Consider the following 16,204-nt stretch of genomic DNA (forward strand, 5'->3'; position numbering starts at 1 on the left):
TTTCAGCAGGTAAGTGCAGATGCACAAAGGTTTTGCTAAACCTCTACAGCCTGACTTGCAGCTTTATTTGTCCCTAGTTCCCAACAGCAGCGCTGACTCATAATAATCATTTGTGTCAGGGCGTTTGGCTTTTGCACAACTCTCTCCCACGCCGCAGGTCAAGAAGAAATTACACAGTGCAATTTTTGATGAACATTTCCAGTAATGTGCCTTTTCATTCTGCTCCCTGATTGGTTAGACTTGGGAATTACAACAGTAGTATACCTGAAGTAGGTACTAGCTGTGATATTACTACTGACACTAAAGTACAAGTTGTACAAGACTTTTTAATAACAAGTATCAGGAGTATACCTGAAGTTTGTGTGACCTGTGATATTACTACTGATGTTACTACTGATATTACTACTGATATTACTACTGATATTACTACTGACACTAAAGTACACGTTGTACAAGAGTTGATAATAACAACTCTTGATGTGTGACATTACTACTGACAGTACTACTGAAATTATATTGACATTACTACTGACATTACTACTGACATTACTACTGACAGCTGTACTACTGACATTACTACTGAAATTATACTGATATTACTACTGACATTACTACTGACACTAAAGTACACGTACAAGAGTTGATAATAACAACAGTAGTACACCTAAAGTTTGTATGACCTGTGACATTACTACTGACATTACTACTGACATTACTACTGGTATTACTACTGATATTACTACTGAAATTACTACTGGTATTACTACTGATATTACTACTGATATTACTACTGATATTACTACTGACATTACTAATGATATTACTATTGACTTTACTACTGATATTACTGCTGATATTACTACTGACATTACTACTGACATTACTACTGATATTACTACTGATATTACTACTGACATTACTACTGACATTACTACTGATATTACTACTGATATTACTACTGACACTAAAGTACACGTTGTACAAGAGTTGATAATAACAACTCTTGATGTGTGACATTACTACTGACAGTACTACTGAAATTATACTGACATTACTACTGACAGTACTACTGAAATTATACTGATATTACTACTGACATTACTACTGACACTAAAGTACACGTACAAGAGCTGATAATAACAACAGTAGTATACCTAAAGTTTGTATGACCTGTGACATTACTACTGACATTACTACTGATATTACTACTAACATTACTAATGATATTACTATTGACTTTACTACTGATATTACTACTGATATTACTACTGACATTACTACTGACATTACTACTGACCTTACTACTGATATTACTACTGATATTACTACTGACATTACTACTGATATTACTACTGATATTACTACTGACACTAAAGTACACGTTGTACAACAGTTGATAATAACAACTCTTGATGTGTGACATTACTACTGACAGTACTACTGAAATTATACTGACATTACAACTGACATTACTACTGACATTACTACTGACAGTACTACTGAAATTATACTGATATTACTACTGACATTACTACTGACACTAAAGTACACGTACAAGAGTTGATAATAACAACAGTAGTATACCTAAAGTTTGTATGACCTGTGACATTACTACTGACATTACTACTGGTATTACTACTGATATTACTACTGAAATTACTACTGGTATTACTACTGATATTACTACTGATATTACTACTGACATTACTAATGATATTACTATTGACTTTACTACTGATAATACTACTGATATTACTACTGATATTACTAATGACATTACTACTGACATTACTACTGAAATTATACTGATATTACTACTGACATTACGACTGACATTACTACTGACATTACTACTGATATTACTACTGACACTAAAGTACACGTTGTACAAGACTTGATAATAACAACAGTTGTATACCTAAAGTTTGTATGACCTGTGACATTACTACTGACATTACTACTGATATTACTACTGACATTACTACTGATATTACTACTGACATTACTACTGACATTACTACTGACATTACAACTGATATTACTACTGATATTACTACTGACATTACTACTGATATTACTACTGATATTACTACTGACACTAAAGTACACGTTGTACAACAGTTGATAATAACAACTCTTGATGTGTGACATTACTACTGACAGTACTACTGAAATTATACTGACATTACAACTGACATTACTACTGACATTACTACTGACAGTACTACTGAAATTATACTGATATTACTACTGACATTACTACTGACACTAAAGTACACGTACAAGAGTTGATAATAACAACAGTAGTATACCTAAAGTTTGTATGACCTGTGACATTACTACTGACATTACTACTGGTATTACTACTGATATTACTACTGAAATTACTACTGGTATTACTACTGATATTACTACTGATATTACTACTGACATTACTAATGATATTACTATTGACTTTACTACTGATAATACTACTGATATTACTACTGATATTACTAATGACATTACTACTGACATTACTACTGAAATTATACTGATATTACTACTGACATTACGACTGACATTACTACTGACATTACTACTGATATTACTACTGATATTACTATTGACATTACTACTGATATTACTACTGATATTACTGCTGACATTACTACTGATATTACTATTGACATTACTACTGATATTACTACTGATATTACTGCTGACATTACTACTGGTATTACTACTGATATTACTACTGACATTACTACTGGTATTACTACTGACATTACTACTGATATTGCTACTGATATTACTACTGACGTCACTACTGATGTTACTACTGATATTACTACCGATATTACTACTGACATTACTAATGATATTACTATTGACTTTACTACTGATATTACTACTGATATTACTACTGATATTATTGCTGACATTACTACTGGTATTATTACTGATATTACTACTGACATTACTACTGGTACTACTACTGACATTACTACTGATATTGCTACTGATATTACTACTGACGTCACTACTGATATTACTACTGATATTACTACTGACATTACTAATGATATTACTATTGACTTTACTACTGATATTACTACTGATATTACTACTGATATTATTGCTGACATTACTACTGATATTACTACTGATATTACTACTGACATTACTACTGACATTACTACTGATATTACTACTGATATTACTACTGATATTATTGCTGACATTACTACTGATATTACTACTGATATTACTACTGACATTACTACTGACATTACTACTGAAATTATACTGATATTACTACTGACTTTACTACTGATATTACTACTGACATTATTACTGACATTACTACTGAAATTATACTGACATTACTACTGACATTACGACTGACATTACTACTGATATTACTACTGACTTTACTACTGATATTACTACTGACATTACTACTGACATTACTACTGAAATTATACTGATATTACTACTGACATTACTACTGACATTACTACTGAAATTATACTGATATTACTACTGACATTACGACTGACATTACTACTGATATTACTACTGACACTAAAGTTCACGTTGTACAAGAGTTGATAATAACAACAGTTGTATACCTAAAGTTTGTATGACCTGTGACATTACTACTGACATTACTACTGATATTACTACTGACATTACTACTGACATTACTACTGACATTACTACTGATATTACTACTGACATTACTACTGACATTACTACTGACATTACTACTGACATTACTACTGATATTACTACTGATATTACTACTGACATTACTACTGACATTACTACTGACATTACTACTGATATTACTACTGACATTACTACTGATATTACTACTGATATTACTACTGACATTACTACTGATATTACTATTGACATTACTACTGATATTACTACTGATATTACTACTGATATTACTACTGACATTACTACTGATATTACTACTGATATTACTATTGACATTACTACTGATATTACTACTGATATTACTACTGATATTACTACTGATATTACTACTGATATTACTACTGACATTACTACTGATATTACTACTGATATTACTACTGACACTAAAGTACAACGCTGAGACATTTTTAACCACTGAATGTTGCTTTGTGTGTTCGTTCTTTAGTTGCTTCTTTTATGAGGCTATTTTTTACAAAGTTGTCAACGTAAACAACAAAGTCATTTTGGTTAGAACGGGGGTTCGGCAACCCGCGGATCTGGAGCCGCATTTAGTCCCACCCCAGTGGCTCCCTGGAACTTTTAAAAACATGTATGAAAATACAAAAATATGAGGAAATAAATATATTTTTAGTTTTAATAAGTTTTCTGTAGGAGGACAAACATGACACACACCTTCCTAATTGGACGGCGTGGCGAAGTTGGTAGAGTGACTCTGCCAGCAATCGGAGGGTTGCTGGTTACTGGGGTTCAATCCCCACCTTCTACCATCCTAGTCACGTCCGTTGTGTCCTTGGGCAAGACACTTCACCTTTGCTCCTGATGGGTGCTGGTTTGCGCCTTACATGGCAGCTCCTGCCATCGGTGTGTGAATGTGTGTGTGAATGGGTGAATGTGGAAATACTGTCAAAGCGCTTTGAGTACCTTGAATGTAGAAAAACGCTATACAAGTATAACCCATTTATCATTTATCATTATCATAATTGTTAGAAAGTCCACTGTTTAACATGTTTGTGTTTATGCTTCACTTATGACAATATTTGGCAAGCGCCGTTTTGTCCTACTAATTCCAGCGGTTCTTGAACTCACCCTAGTTGTGTAGACTGTGACGCAACAGTTTGTTTACATGAACAACTTTCTCCGACGCTGCCACAGAAAGACGTGTTTTATGCCACTCTTTCTTTGTCTAATTTTTTCCACCAAACCTTGTATACTGTGTGTGAATGCACAAAGGTAAACTTTGTTGATGCTATTGACTTGTTGGAGGGCTTATCAGGCATATTTGGTCAGTGCAAGACTGCAAGAAAATCAATGCTAACATGCTAGTTAGGCTAGCTGTGTGTACATATTGCATCATTATGCCTCCAATAGTTGTTTGTTTGCCATGTTGTTCCAGACCACAGCAAACATTACCTAGCTTGCAAAGACTGTAATAAATCCATTAGAAGAAGATGTTTCCTTTAACTTGGACACACACATCTATACCTTTGGCCATTCTAAGTCAGTCATTGCCAGGAGTTCTCTCATCCTCTGAGAAGTTTTACTAATGTTTTCCAATGTTGTAAAAATGTGTAGAATAAATATTACATTTCAACATTTCTGGCAAAGAAGATTTGTGTCAGCCTGTGAAACAAATTTTTTGGAATTAGTGAAAATAAAAAATGTTTTTGAGTTTGTGAAACTTTTTTGAGTTTGCAAAACTTTTGAATTCATGGCACATTTTTTTAAGTTTGCGAAAAAGATGATGTTTTGAGTTATGACACTTTTTAGTTTGTGAACCTTTTTTTTAGTTTATGAAACATTTTTGAGTTTGTGAAGCATTTTTTTGAATATGCGGAAAAAACTCAATTCTAGTTTGCGAAAGTTGGTTGAGTTTGTAAAACATTTTGTGTTTGTGAAATGTTTTTTTTGAGTTTGTGAAACTTTTGTGTTTGTGAACCTTTTGTTTAGTTTGTGAAACATTTTTGTATTTGTGAATCTTTTTTTTTTTGGAGTTTGTGAAACAAATTTCTTGGAATTTGCAAAAAAAAGAAAACGTTTTTGAGTTAGTGAAACTTTTTGGAGTGAGTAAAACTTTTAGGAGTTTGCGAAACTTTTTTGAATTTATGGGACTTTTTTTAAGTTTGCGAAAAATATAATGTTTTTAGTTATGAAACTTGTGTTTGTGAAACTTTTTTTTAGTTTATGAAACATTTTTGAGTGTGCAAAACATTTTTTTGAATATGCAGAACAAAAAAAAATCTATTCTGCAAAACTTTTTTGAGTTTGAGAAACATTTTGTGTTTGTGAAACTTTTTTTTTGAGTTTGTGAAACTTTTTTGAGATTGCGAAACATTTTTTTGGAATTTGCGAAACGTTTTTGAGTTTGTGAAACTTTGTTGTGTTTGTGAAACTTTTTTGAGTTTGTTAAACTTTTTTGAGTTTGTTAAACTTTTTTGAGTTTGCCAAACTTTTTTTTCTAGTTTGTGAAAATTTTTTAAGTTTGCAAAACTTTTTTGAGTTTGCCAAGCTTTTTTGAGTTAACAAAACTTTTTTGAGTTTGCAAAACTTTTTTGAGTTTGCGAAACTTTTTTGAGTTTGCGAAACTTTTTTGAGTTTGTGAAACTTTTTTGAGTTTGTGACACTTTTTTGAGTTTGTGAAACTTTTTTGAGTTAGCGAAACTTTTGAATTTGCAAAACTTTTTTGAGTTTGCAAAATTTTTTTGTGTTTGTGAAACTTTTTTTAGTTTGTGAAAATGTTTTGAGTTTGTGGAGTATTGGCAGTAAGTTCACTAAATATTGTGTTATATTGACTTTGTTTTGCTCAAACAATTGTATGTAATAAAATAAAATAAGAAACTAGTTTATATGTTGTGTTGATATTGGTAAACTGTCAATATCACTCACCATAAATAAATAGATGAAAATTACAGTTAAAACGTGTGATTGGCCGATCTCACTCATGGATGATCAGTGTCGTCATCCAACCCATCGGTGCAAAATGTATTAAAATGTGGATAAAGTGCTGGCAACAAAAATATCCACACTGAATGTCCGCAAGCGATTCCTTAATCAAATGGTTAAAGCACGAGTGCCTAAAAGAGGAAACGTATTGTATACTTACTAGTGACCACCACCTTACATATCAGAATATAACTAGAACTTCATGAATAGTCTCATTGTGTGAATAATGTTGTAATAGTGTGTCATTTGTGTTTTCCTACAAAGCACATGTAGTGGTGGTCAGGCTCCATTGGGTGTCTTTCTATTCTGAATCTAAACAACAATAAGAGAATTAACATCCCATCTAAAATCGTTCACTTAATCTAACCTCGTCATGCAAGTCAAGGAAGCCAAGACTCATTAGTTGACCTGCACAAGGAAATTATGCTTTATTAGGGTCATTAACCAGGGTGGAGTGGTCAAGTACACACATGCACATCATCGCTAAACATATTTGCTGCGTACCACCCAAAAAGTACATCATGGAACATGATGCTAACAGGAAGTGCATGCAAATACAAAAGCCAAAAGCAGTGACGTTGTCACATTATGTAAATGATAAATAAAAAGAGAATACAATGATTTGCAAATCCTTTTCAACTTATATTCAATTGAATAGACTGCAAAGACAAGATATTTCATGTTCACATTGAGAAATTGTGTTATTTTTTGCAAATAACCATGAACTTAGAATTTAATGGCAGCAACACATTGCAAAAAAGTAGTCAGAGGGGCATTTTTACCACTGTGTTACATGGCCTTTCCTTTTAACAACACTCAGTAAAGGTTTGGGAACTGAGGAGACACATTTTTGAAGTGGAATTATTTCCCATTCTTACTTGATGTACAGCTTAAGTTGTTCAACAGTCTCCCTTCTGATATTTTAGCCTTCATATTGCACCACACATTTTCAATGGGAGAAAAGTCTGGACTACAGGCAGGCCAGTCTAGTACCCGCACTCTTTTACTATGAAACCACGCTGTTGTAACACGTGGCTTGGCATTGTCTTGCTGAAATAAGCAGGGGCGTCCATGATAACGTTGCTTGGATGGCAAAATATGTTGCTCCAAAACCTGTATGTACCTTTAAGCATTAATGGTGCCTTCACAGACGTGTAAGCTACCCATGCCTTGGGCACAATACACCCCCATACCATCACAGATACTGGCTTTTACACTTTGCGCCTAGAACAGTCCGCATAGTTATTTTCCTCTTTGTTCCGGTGGACACAACGTCCACAGTTTCCAAAAGCTATTTGAAATGTGGACTCGTGAGACCACAGAACACTTTTCCACTTTGCATCAGTCCATCTTAGATGAGCTTGGGCCCAGCAAAGCGTTTCTGGGTGTTGTTGATGCATGGCTTTGGCTTTGCATAGTAGAGTTTTTACTTGCACTTACAGATGTAGCGACCAACTGTAATTACTGACAGTGGTTTTCTGAAGTGTTCCCGAGCCCATGTGGTGATATCCTTTACACAGTGATGTCGCTTTTTGATGCAATACCGCCTGAGGGATCCAAAGTCCATAATATAATGGCTTACGGGCAGTGATTCTCTGAACCTTTTGATGATATTACGCAGTGTAGATGGTGAAATCCCTAAATTCCTTGCAATAGCTGGTTGAGAAATGTTGTTCTTAAAAAATTTGCTCAGGCATTTGTTGACAAGGTGGTGACCCTCGCCCCATCCTTGTTTGTGAATGACTGAGCATTTCATGGAAGCTGCTTTTATACCCAATCATGGCACCCACCTGTTCCCAATTAGCCTGTTCACCTGTGGGATGTTCCAAATAAGTGTTTCTCAACTTTCTCAGTTTTTTTGCCACTTGTGCCAGCTTTTATGAAACATGTTGCAGGCATCAAATTCCAAATGATCTAATATTTGCAAAAAATAACAACGTTTCTAGTGTGAACATGAAATATCTTGTCGTTACAGTCTATTCAATTGAATATAAGTTGAAAAGGATTTGCAAATCATTGTATTCTCTTTTTATTTACCATTTACACAACGTGACAACTTCACTGCTTTTGGGGTTGTGTAGAACAATGAATTTCAAACGTGTGAGAATCACATTTGCCAAGATACGATCTCCTGTGTTATAAAAAGATCGAGACAAATGATCTCTGCCGACGCTTCTCCGTCTTCTCATTTCGAGCATTGCGATGCTAAAAATAAACAGGAGACAAACTTCTGGTTTCTGTGATGCCGTATTTGTTTCACAAGCATCCATCCTCTTTCTGTGGTGCCTCTGCACGCCACACGCTCTCATGCACTTCCTGTATCTAAAGTTAGTCTGCCATAACATCCTCTTGGTTCCTCCAGGCGAGCAGAAGCTGCTATTTTGGTTGACTGGCTCGTCCCTGCAGATGATTTATAGCAACACTGTACTTTAATCATTGTTGGGATGAAGTATTGGAGGAGTTCAGTCTGTACGTCACACATCATGCTAAGTGACTAAGTTACTATTTGTGTGCCATAGTTTGACGAGTGACTCGGCGGCCAAATATAAGCGAAAAGCTACTGAATAGGATGGAAGCATCCGCTCCATTAGGTACGGCTGCACCATGATATTAAACATGCTGGGTTGTTAAAAGAATAACCACACTTACAATTATATTTGATATTCGATTAGTCAACGATTATCTTAATGATTAGTCGCCTCGTCGGATAATAAATACATTAGTTGTCATGTCTTTGCAAAATTCCCCAAAAAGTGCAGTTTTCCATTTTAAATATGTTTTCACGATCTCTTATATATTTGCCTACAAACCTTTCAAAAATAGATTTTTTTTGACCCCCCAAGTGTATATATATTTTTTAATTAATAAGTGTATATTATATATAACTGTATATATATATATAACTATATACAACTATATATAACTATATATATAGTTATATATAGTTATATATATATATATATATATAGTTATATATATATATATATATATAACTATATATATATATATATAACTATATATAACTATATATATAGTTATATATAGTTATATATATATATATATAGTTATATATATATATATATATATATATATATATATATATATATATATATATATATATATATATATATATATATATATATATATATATATATATAACTATATATATCTATATAACTATATCTATATATATAGTTATATATATATATATAACTATATATATAGATATAGTTATATATATATATATATATATATATAACTATATATATATATATAGTTATATATATATTGTATATATAACTATAATCCTCAAATTTTTTTCAACGCTTTGAACCCTGCGTCTTATGTAATGGTGCGGCTAATTCATAACATTTTCTTAATTTGTTGTATTAAAAAAAATACTTCTCCTGTTACACTCAAAAGGTGTGTTATTGTTTGTGCTATGGCGCCATCTTTTGGGACGAGTTCGCTCACTGCAGGTGCTGTGGGTTGAAAATGTACTAGAAAACGGTTGCGAACCACTGGCAAAATTCTCCCAAAAAGTGCAGTTTTCCATTTTAAAAATGTTTTCATGATCACTTATTTATTTGCCTCCAAATCTTTCACTCAAAAATAGATTATTTTTTGACTCCCCCCCAAAGTGCATTCTCTTTTTAATTAATAGTTTGTTGTTGTGTATATCACCGTATTTTACGGACTATGATCCGCTACTTTTTTCCCACGCTTTGAACCCTGCGGCTTATGTAATGGTGTGGATAATTTTCCTTATTTGTTGTATTAAAAAAAAAAAAATCTATTACACCGGCACTCAAAAGGTGTGTTATTATTTGTACTATGGCGCCATCTTTCGGACAAGTTCGCTCACTGCAGGTGCTGTGGGTTGAAAATGTACTTGAACCGGAAGTGAAACTGTCCATAGCGTTTCTGCTTGAAAAGGTTCTTCATTCATCACTCTGAGCAACGTTTGCAAGTTTTACAATGTAACTAAAACAATTCTTACTCACTAAACCGTCCCATGTGTGATGTCTGTAGTAGTGTTTTCATGCACATTTGTACGTGCAATCGGAATGTACCGTACTTAAGCTAGCGACGTTAGCATTAGCAAATATGCTAACACATTTAAAGTGTCTGTTGGTATTATTAAGTTACAATGGCGTATTGTTGGCGCTCTTTTGATGTTTTTTTTTTACTGGATTTCATGGGTGGCGAGGAGGACCTTTTATTGACGTTTATTTACGAGTTAGAATGCATTAAAAATAATAATACATCAGTCGTCATGTCTTTCATAATGATTGGGAACCACTGGCAAAATTCCCCCCAAAATGTGCAGTTTTCCATTTTAAATATTTTTTCATGATCACTTATATATTTGCCTCCAAACCTTTCAAAATACGCTTAAACCTGCACTGATGCAGGTAAATAAAGTGATGCTGATGCTGGTAAATAAAGTGATGCTGATGCTGGTAAATAAAGTGATGCTGATGCCGGTGAATAAAGTGATGCTGATACTGGTAAATAAAGTGATGCTTATGCTGGTGAATAAAGTGATGCTGATGCTGGTGAATAAAGTGATGCTGATGCTGGCGAATAAAGTGATGCTGATGCTGGTGAATAAAGTGATGCTGATGCTGGTAAATAAACAGCAGCCTAACAGGACTCTACACCATCGCCTGAAATCCGGAAGTGCCTCCAGTGATTGCACCGCAGTCATTCTTCAGTCCAGAGAAATGCACAGCTGTCGGGGAAATTCTGTCCGAGCAGCTGGAGTATCAAACTCCCAATGCGTGCATCCATACGTGTGTGTGTGTGTGTGTATCCCCACCCTTTGCCTGCCAAGATATTAATAACTTGCAGTTGCTCCTTCGAGTGTACACAGCAGGTCTTTGTGTTTGCATGTGTAGAACGTAACACTTGTGCGTCATTCCCGCCGTGTGTCCCGTTATTAATAGTGTTGCTGATAGTGGCTCTTTGTTTCTCCAAGTGCATGTTTCATCACAGGTTTATTTTTAGCATCACCTGTTGGCGTGCACACGTGTGCAGTAGCCATATTGATATCAGTGTGATATCATGGACGTACAATAACTGTGTTTGTACCATGTAAACACAGGTGGTGATGCGGACCCTGTGACAAACACTGCCCACATGTTTAAACAGTTTAACCTGCAATAAAATAATTACTTTGGGTTTTAGAACTGCGCCTATCGATCATTTTTGGTTTGATTAATCGCGTAATCAGACAATCGAGACTTTACAGCCTCAGTGCATGTCCTACCTTTTTTTTTTCTCTCGAATAAATGCACATCATCAACATTAAAACTGCATTTAGTTGAGATAATAATGAGTCATATATTGGAATATGGGATCCATTATTTAAATTAGTTTTAACTATTACATGAACCAAAAATCTGACTTATTTTATCTTTGTGGAAAACAACATAATGTGTTGTCAAACTTATGAGATGTGATGCAAGTGTAAGCTACTGTGACACTATTGTTCATTAATATTATTTTTTTTAAATGTATTTATTTATTTATTTTTATGTTTTTATTTTTTTATAAATGTGTGTAATGATAATGTCAATGAGGGATTTTTAATGACTGCTATGTTGAAATTGTTACTAATATTGATACTAATGTTGATAATATTAATTTTTGTTTGACTTTGAAATTGTTACTAAAATTGATACTGTTGTTGATAATATTAATTTTTGCTTGACTGCTTTTAGATTGTTTTGTGTCATGTTTTTGTGTCCTCTAAATGGCTCTGTTTATTGCTATTCTGAATGTTGCTGGGTGGGGTTTGGTTTTGGAATTGGAATTGCATTATTATGGTAATGTTGTGTATTGATTAATAAAAATTAAAATTAAAATTTAAAAAAAATATTGAAATGTCACTTTTAACAGAAACATGTTGTTTTTTAAGTATTTCCCTGGTCCACACACCACCGCTCTCATGTGTGCTCCGTTGCAACTGAAACTATGTCCGCATATTTAAAGTTCCAGGCACTCCATGTGGTCAGAATGCTATCAATTTTCATGAGTTATGGTCATTAAACAAATAGAAGTAACAGAATATAAATCAACGTTTTTTTGCTCATCTAAATAACCGATTAATTGTTGCAGCCCTAATGGGTTTGAACTGTATTTGTTCTTTATTTCTGCAGCATTTTCCTAAAAACACTCAAGTGCTCCTGTTGCATAGAAGAACTTGGACCACTGTAAACACATTGGCAAGTCCTTGCCTTGACATTTGAACCTTGCTAGCAAACATACAAAACCCAAAAGCAGTGAAGTTGTCACGTTGTGTAAATGGTAAATAAAAAGAGAATACAATGATTTGCAAATCCTTTTCAACTTATATTCAATTGAATAGACTGCAAAGACAAGATATTTCATGTTCACACTGAGAAACTTTTTTATTTTTTGCAAATATTAGCTCATTTGGAATTTGATGCTTGTAACATGTTTCAAAAAAGCTGGCACATGTGGAAAAAAAGACTGAGAAAGTTGAAGAATGCTCATCAAAGACTTATTTGGCTAGTGCACAAGCTAATTGGGAACAGGTGGGTGCCATGATTGGGTATAAAAGCAGCTTCCATGAAATGCTCAGTCGTTCACAAACAAGGACAGGGCGAGGGTCACCACTTTGTCAACAAATGTCTGAGCAAATTGTTTAAGAACAACATTTCTCAACCAGCTATTGCAAGGAATTTAGGGATTTCACCATCTACGCTCCGTAATATCATCAAAAGGTTCAGAGAATCTGGAGAAAGGCCGAAAACCAACATTGAACGCCCGTGACCTTGGATCCCTTTAGGCGGTATTGCATCAAAAAGCGACATCAGTGTGTAAAGGATATCACCACATGGGCTCGAGAACACTTCAGGACACCACTGTCAGTAACTACAGTTGGTCGCTACATCTGTAAGTGCAAGTTAAAACGCTACTATGCAAAGCCAAAGCCATGTATCAACAACACCCAGAAACGCTTCACTGGGCCCGAGCTCATCTAAGATGGACTGATGCAAAGTGGAAAAGTGTTCTGTTCTGTTCTCAGTTCAAATTATTTTTGGAAACTGTGGACCAAAGAGGAAAATAACCAACCGTTCTGTCCTAGGGTCAAAGTGTAAAAGCCAGCATCTGTGATGGTATGGGGGTGTATTAGTGCCCCAGGCATGGGTAACTTACACATCTGTGAAGGCACCATTAATGCTGAAAGGTATATACAGCTTTTGGGAGCAACATATGTTGCCATCCAAGCAACGTTACCATGGACGCCCCTGCTTATTTCAGCAAGACAATGCCAAGCCACGTGTTACAACAGCGTGGCTTCATAGTAAAAGAGTGCGGGTACTAGACTGGCCTGCCTGTAGTCCAGACCCGTCCCCCATTGAAAATGTGTGAAGGCTAAAATAGCAGAAGGGAGACTGTTGAACAACTTAAGCTGTACATCAAGCAAGAATGGGAAAGAATTCCACTTCAAAAATGTGTCTCCTGAGTTCCCAAACCTTTACTGAGTGTTGTTAAAAAGAAAGGCGATGTACAGTGGTAAAAATGCCCCTGTGACAACAGCACAGCTGTAAGTGTTCTCTCATGAGACAGAATGAATAGAATTGGTGCAAAGTATGCAAACAAGATGATTAGGAAATGGACAAAAAATCTGAAGACAGTTATTTTCTAATGGTTTTAACAAAGCGGCTGTTGCACCTTGTTGTTGCTCGTTTCCCACACACAACCCACCGGTGGTCCCGTTGCTGTGCATCGCAGTCATACGAGATGATCTTAGACCAGGAAGAGGAAATGTGATCTGGAGATGTGGCTGCTCTACAACACTGTGTTTGTTGTCAGCACACGGCTGTGGATTACTCTGCTGAACAACTGGAGACTTGTACACCTTCTTTTCTGGGAATACCTTCCAATAAAACGCACAGTCTAGTCTATGTTGATACCATCTGAGGTCAATGCCACTGGACTTAACTACTATTCACAAAAAGAGGTTACAAAGAGAAGTCATCCTCTATTGAACTGTTCACCAAACTCTCAAATCAATAAAAACTATGCATGTGATTTTAGTAGAGATTTGTTGGAACGTGTCTTATAACATGTCCCACTCCTAACCTGCCCTCTGACCATGAACAGTACTCAGTACAACTCAATACCGCTGCTTATTTTACGCTGATGACATTCGTTATATGATTGATATTTTCTGATATATTGACAAGAATTGATAAGAAAACCAGAGAGAAGTGCAGTGTTTCTTATACACTGTGGGAAAAAAAATCCCCACGGTTTACAATAAACCAGCAGCAGCTGTGGTTGCCAGGATGTATATGACATAAATGTTTCTGCTTACCTTAAATGACTATGAAAAAAAAAAAGATCTGTCGTTAGCCTGTTTACAAATAAACAAATACCCACTTGTGGTAAAATACCGGCAGCTGTGGTTGCCAGGAATTCACCATAAACTAACTAGGGCCAATTTTACTGTTGCCAATCAACCTATCCCCAGGTGTATGTCTTTGGAGGTGGGAGGAGCCTATCCCCAGGTGCATGTCTTTGGAGGTGGGAGGAGCCTATCCCCAGGTGCATGTCTTTGGAGGTGGGAGGAAGCCGGAGTACCCGGAGGGAACCCACACAGTCACGGGGAGAACATGCAAACTCCACGCACAATGACTCCTAGACCGGAAATCGAGCCCAGGACCTCCTTACTGTGAGCCATGAGCGTTTATCCACCGTGTTGCCCTGTCACCAATACAAGTATCTGCAAAATGCCTGCGTTTCCGAGACATGTAAGCGGTACATGGGGATTTTACCTTGGAAGTATTTGTACAACCTTTCACTGGACAACTCACAACACGTTCCTTCAAGTGAGACAATAATCCTTAAGTGCTCCGTATCTGTTAAATATCTGCTTCCAACACCTTTCAACACGAAGGTGGTTCATTGTCATGCAGTTTGCAATGAAGCACATAGATGTAACCCCTCAATGTCTTAAACTACTTGCTATAAAAATACAAGAAAACACATTGTTAGCCAAATGTTAACTAGGCTAATGCTTTGAGACAAACCCCTAAAACTATTAAATTATGCTGTAAATGTAAATGTTCAATCTGCAAAATATTTAATTCAGATGAGAATAATACCATATATTTACATGCTTGTGACATTACAGTATTTGCAAATGCATACTACAATTTTTCATTCTTTTCATAGTAAAGTCATGTGTTTTCTACGTATTATAACCATAGTCACTTAGGTTAACTGTGAGCCACTAGTGTTAATCCACCGTGTTGCCCTGTCACCAATACAAGTATCTGCAAAATGCCTGTGTTTCGGAGACATGCGAGCGGTACATGGGGATTTTACCTTTGAAGTATTTGTACAACCTTTCACTGGACAACTCACAACATGTTCCTTCAAGTGAGATATTAACAAATTATCCTTAAATGCTCCGTATCTGTTAATAATAATACCATATATTTTAGAGTATTTACATGTTTGTGACATTACAGTATTTGCAAATGCATTGTACAATTTGTCATTCTTTTCACAG

At 35.1% G+C, this 16,204-nt stretch overlaps 1 protein-coding gene across 1 annotated transcript in view; it reads right to left on the minus strand.

Annotated features, from left to right (window-relative positions):
* Window positions 1–16,204, minus strand: part of LOC133655864 (histone deacetylase 7-like) — a 159,399-nt gene that overhangs the window by 116,401 nt on the left and 26,794 nt on the right. The gene's annotated exons all lie outside the window — the stretch shown is intronic.

Source organism: Entelurus aequoreus, linkage group LG01 (genome assembly GCF_033978785.1).
Source record: "Entelurus aequoreus isolate RoL-2023_Sb linkage group LG01, RoL_Eaeq_v1.1, whole genome shotgun sequence".
NCBI classification, from domain to species: Eukaryota; Metazoa; Chordata; class Actinopteri; order Syngnathiformes; family Syngnathidae; genus Entelurus; species Entelurus aequoreus.